Raw genomic sequence first — 5,912 nt, 5'->3', positions numbered from 1 at the left:
CAGCCTCTGATGGTTGCTTTATTCCATCTTTGTTCCTGTCTCCTTCGGCTTCTCTTTTTCTTCTATTGCTTTGACCTGGTGGATGAAGCAGGTCTCTCTCTCCCGGGGATACGGTTCACTGTAAACTTACTCTGACACTATGGAGTGGATTGCTTAGGGGATGTTAGAGCCCCCACCCCCAGCCTGCCTTCTTTATTCTTTGCCCCTTAATGTCCTTCTAACGCATCCTCCTGGATTTCCCACTGCCCAGGGCCTCAGCAAGCTGCCAACTGCTGCCAAACCGTGGCCCAATAAAAGTCTAAGGGTATTTTGTTGAAGCAGGTTGATTCTGGAAATCCACAAACCTTCAAAGAAGCAATTAAATGTTTTGCTGAGGTTGTCATCGTGGTCAGACAAGGTGGGGTGCAGAAAAGGGCTCTGAAAACTGAGGCATGCAAGTTAGCGCCGTGACGACATCTCTAGACTTCCTTTCTGAAAGACAGCAGGTCGTTAGGTGTGAAATACTCAGAAATGTCAGCCCAGTTCCCATCATCCTGTAGCCCAGGGAACCTGGAGTGACTGAACAATATCTGTTTGGGGGTGTTCTTTCCTCGTAGGAAGGCAAACCAGTCATTAGTTAAAGCTTGTAGCGAATGACAGCTGGCTGGGAATTAGTTGTGGAAATTACACACTTGTTCCAATGTGCTTTAGACAAGCTGAGGTGTGGGCCTCTTTCTCTGGAGGAGCCCAGAGCCCTGTACAGGGAGCCAGGGAGCCCTGAATCCTAGCCCTATTCCCATTACCTGTTTTGAAAGCCCTCGAGTCTCCTTTCCACACCTGTTAAGGGGCATGCAGTGACAGCTCTGTAAGAGCATCCTCCTGGAAGTGGTGATAGTATCTTTTCTATCCCTTTTGGGTCCGCATGGTTCAGGGGATCAGTGCTGCTCAAAAGTCTCAGTCCCGGATCTCACTGTGACCGCTCCTGTCCGGATGGACAGGGGGACCGTGCACAAGGTCTCGCAGGTTTCCGAGGCACCTGTGCTTTCCTCTGCAGTGGACGCGTTCACCCTCATGAAGTAAGTCTCAAGGAGCAGGTGCTTAGCTTCTCTGGGCTGTGGGATGATCCTGTACTGAGAAGCGTGTGCTCACCCAGGTGTGGGTTCCATGTGTTGTCTGGCTTTCAGTCACATTTCAGAGTCGACTTTTATTTAAATTTCCACCTCTTTGTCTATATGGCAATTAGAGTGGTTACTGACTGCCAGACACTTATTAGAGGGAGTCATAAGCTTCTTCGTGCAGCTGTAAATGCCTTAAGAACATCCAGACAGTCTTTTATGGAAAAAACCAGTAAGGAACGACTTCTGCTGGGTCCACTGGGGAGGTTTTGCAGTCACCTGTGAGTCTAGGCTGAATTGGTCCAAACCAGTTGCACGACCTGGGTTGATGATAAATCCTTGATTCCAATTCCAACAAATTCGGATTAAGCAAAGTTCTGTCTTAGAATCTCTTGATGAGGGATTTCTGGAACCATCTACTTTTGTTGTTGAGTTCCGAGTGAACACAACTTTGTCTCTAGGCTTTTGTGGGTGTTCAGTAGACCTGCTACTACGTATGAGGAAAGGAATTTCTCTCGGAGCTGCCATTTCTCAGTACATGGAACAATGAGACCAAGTATGGAAAAGCACTGAGAAGCCACAAAGTGCTAAAACCAGGAGGATCTTAAGGAGGCCCGGCAGCTTCACTGCAGTGCAGACACTGGTCCCGGGGCTCCAGCGCCATGTTGGAAATGAAGGGCGCGATTTTCCTGTTGGCTCTCTGTGTTTGAAGGATGGATGAATGCTTGTTCAGGAGCAGCCTGGTCTTGCCGGCTACCGGGCCCCACCAGGCCCCCAAATAGAGGCTCCAGCGCAGAGGTCCACTAATGGCCTTGCAGAGATTCGTTTTCTTCCTGAAGAGACAACTGGACTGCTTCCTACAAGGCTGGGAGCAGTTGGAACTGGTCCAGTTGGCCTTCTTTACCGTCAGACCTGCTTGGCGTGGAGAGAAGTTACAGCAGGGCAGGATCCTCTTCCTTTCGCTCAGTGAGGTGCCCAGTGGACAAATGCCATGGCCCAACCTATCATAGTCTGAAAGTTGTTGATTCTGGAAAGTTCCACTGATTTAAATAAAAACTAAGTAAAATTGCTCTGGAATTAGAAGATGATTAATCAAACTAAATATCTTAACAAGTACTTATAGTCGGGAGTGGGGGCGCACATCTGTAATCTCAGCATTCGGAAGGCTGAGGCAGAAGGATTGCCATGAGTTCAAGGCCAGCCTGGGCTACACAGTGAGTTCAGGGTCACTCATATAGTGAAAAATTCTGCAACATTTAATGTCTTCACAATATTGTGCAACCCCCTTGACCTATTTCCCATTTTCATCACCATGCCACTAAGTGTTAAGCCCTGATCACCTTTGTTCCCAATCCCAGCTCATCACCCACCTGCCCCTGTATGTATGAACTTAAATTTACACGGCATTTTTGAGAATGATTCTATTTTCAAATTTTAAAAAAATCGTGAAAAGTTAGCAGGGAAAGCTAAGAGGTATTAATAGTATGATCTGCCTTATTTTCTCTTCATACTTTTCACGTCTTCTCATTCATGGTCTCCTGCAGTAGCTGGGTGTGTAGGAAAATCTCAGCTCCAGGAGAAATTCCTCTTCCCCTCCACGCTGGTGGTACAATCACTACCTTGAACCAGAGCACAAGGCATTCATCTGTTTCCCAAAGATGGAAGAACTTGAAAAGGCAGACTGTGTTCACCAAGGAAAACAGACACGCTGGTCATCTCACAGACATAAGGACCACAGTTTAAACTTAGTGTTCAGAGACGATTACTGTCCTGGAATAACAGAGATGGGGAAGAAAATCTCTCATTTGTTCACATGTATTCTTGTGTCCCTGCTGAGTGCATGGAATTGCAAAAGGCACTCTGGAACACAGATGAGCAGGGAACTTTTTGTGCGGGTGTGTGTAAGGTGTCTCTGCTTCACTGTCAGGTGTTTCCGTTGGGAAATGCAAGAGCTGGAAACTGGAAGCTGCCCTTGGGGAAGTTCAGCCTGGCGGGAATGGAGGGACAGGGGCTGCACACGTCTTGGCCTGTGGCAGGCGGGGGTTTCAGAGAAGACTCCATGGAGGGAAGGGCTGGAAGGGTAAGGCAGGACCTCAGAAGAAGTGAGTGGATGTGGGCGAGCCTGGCCGAGGGAGCCATCTGAGCAGACTTAGAGATGCAGGTGTGGCTGGCTGTGGAGGTCGAGCTGAGTGTGTGCAGATTTGGGGGGACGATGAACATAAGAAGCCATGACCTTCTTTCAAATGGTAGGCTTGAATTTTTGTGTCACACACTGGCACCTGTTTGTGCCATGTACTTAGACTGGGGAGGCAGAGGGGGTGCCAAAGGCTTCATGCCCCCACCCTGGCCGTCCTCTCCTCGGGGGAGGATCAGTAACTACAAGTTCACTGAGAGATCCAGGGAAGACAGACAGGGCGTTGTCAGTGCAGCAGGAACACTGGGACCTTCCCACATCTGGGGGGGGAGGGGCAGCCGTGGGCAGCAGAGCTTCCCAGAACTGCTGTTGTTTACAACTGAGAACCCAAAAATGGGAAAATGGGGGCTTTACTTCAAGTATTGGGGGTTACCGGGGTGCAGCTGAATGGCAGGTGACACAGAGCAGGAGCAACTGCTGAGGACAGGTAGGGAGGGGAGGAGGAGGCGGGGACAAGAGAGGCCCGACTGACAGCCAGAGTGTAGCCGTGGAGCCCGATGGCAGGAAGGTGCTCTGGGAGGCCAAGTTCCAGGAACAGAAACACAGAGGCAGGAGGAGGAGCTGGGTGGGTGGGGAGGCCCAGGCCCAGGCCCAGGCCCTGAGTTCAATATTAGGCTTGTGACTTTGAGGAGCCACCACAGGGGTTGGCAGGGGTCCGGGGCTGAGGCAGTTCACAGGCAGGGCCAGAGCTCCGAGGAACGCCACACACCGAGCAGTTTGGTGCCCCACTTAGCTCATGTTCGCAGCGGCCCTAGTGCTCAGCCTTGGTGTCTCGGCCAGTGCCTCTCTTCTTCCCCACAAGGGCCACCCAGACTGCCTCTTCTCTCTCTGAGTGTCCCCCGACCCCCACACTTTCCACAGATGACATCATCTTCCACTCCACTGAAGAGGGAGGCCATCACGGGGGGTTTCCTCAGTTTCCCTCACCAGGCTGACAAACCTGTCAGCTTCCTTCTTTCTCCCTCTGCACAGAAAGGTCCCTCCTACTTCCCAAGTCTTTCCCCACTACCCAGCTCCGAGCTCATCATGTTCCTCCTTCTCAGAGACCCCCGTTAACCGTTTTCCAGCTCTTCTTACCTTGTTGTCTGCCTTCCCTAAGCAGCAGCAAACGAGATCAAGTCTTGCCCATCTTGGAAATGATAGAACCCCTCCCCGACCACCTCCCGTTTCAGTCTCACTGCCCAGTCTGGAGAGAGAGATCTTGGCTATGGCTTCTGGTTCCTCACCTCCCACTCTTCTCTCAACCCACTGAAGTCCAGCTCCCACCCCCACTGCCCTGACTGTCTGAACTTCCTTGCAATGAAGTTCTGTAGACATATCTGAGTCTTGGCCACCCCTAGCCTCTGGGTGCAGTCAGTACTGCAAGCTGTGCCTCCTGGGGTACGCCATTTTCCGTGGCTCCCCTTGTCCTGCCTTGACCCTCATGGCTCCTTCAATCCCATGGCAGTGTGACACCACCACTGTCCATGTCAAATGGGCAAGTTCCATTAGCCCCACTGCGAGCTTCCCAGCAGAAACCCATTCTCGGTCATCAGGACAGCACCCGTATCTCCAGCTCTGCTTTGCAGCTGAAACACCACATGGATTAAGAGGGGTGCTGGTCTGTTTCTTGCTGTTATAGATTTTAGGGCCCTGAACCCAAAACAACATTGTTAAAGCCTATTGTACAGGAACATCAGTTAGGATTAGGTTCAGCAAGAACCCAAATAGAGCCTTGAAAATATGTTTATGGCCTACCTCTTCTGGAGGTAGGTTCTGGAGCCCGGGGTTGTTTTAGGATTTAGCTAAAGACTATGCATAAGACTGACAGGCTCCCCACATGCAAGGTACTGTCCTAAAAACTTTGGCAGGCTTCCAATCTCTTTGCTTCTAGTTAGTTTCTTCTGCAGAAACCACAGCTAAAGATCTGGTGCAGACATCTTTTAAACCACTTGAGAACCCAGGATGGCTTGAGAAAGCTCATTTCAAACTCTCCCTGTGCCTCATGACACCAAACCACCAGGTTGACTTTGATGTGAAGACCGCTAGATAGATGCTGGAGGGTATTTCCTCCATGGCCCTGAAGGACCCCTTCTTCCTCCCTCCCTCCCCTGACTGCCCGGCGGGCTCTCTGGGATTTATCTAGAAGGTGGTAGATGAGGCTGCTCCCCCGACTCCTCTCCTGGATCCTAGTTGGCCTCCTCCCCATCATCCTCTGGATTAAACATTGGTGTGTTCCCCCCGCCCAGCTCTTTTTTTCTTCACATAAAGCTTCATGATCAGTCTGCTTCTTGATATCTTAAAAGGATATCTAGAACATTCTTTTTCTTTCAAGACTCTTGTCTGGCTGAAAACGTTTATTGTGAATGTCAGAAGTTAAGTATTATCTCTCGCTGAGTTTTTTTCTTTGATAATCCTAATTCAGCTCCTTGGATAAGCAGATATTTGAGCTGACCAGGAATATCACATGTACAGAAATTCGAAAGAGAAATAAATGCAGTCAATCCTATTTTTCAAAATAGGATCTGTTTACATAACCAAGGACTTCCTATTTTGCTTCGGGTAAGTCCACAATGTGTCAGATCCAGAAGGATCTGACACCCCTGCTTGTCTCCCCCACCTCCTCGGATCCAGCTTCTGGCCTC

This window comes from Cavia porcellus, unplaced genomic scaffold (genome assembly GCF_034190915.1).
Source record: "Cavia porcellus strain 051 isolate PalLab524CR breed Dunkin Hartley unplaced genomic scaffold, mCavPor4.1 scaffold_1, whole genome shotgun sequence".
NCBI lineage: Eukaryota > Metazoa > Chordata > Mammalia > Rodentia > Caviidae > Cavia > Cavia porcellus.
This window is presented reverse-complemented; position numbering follows the sequence as displayed.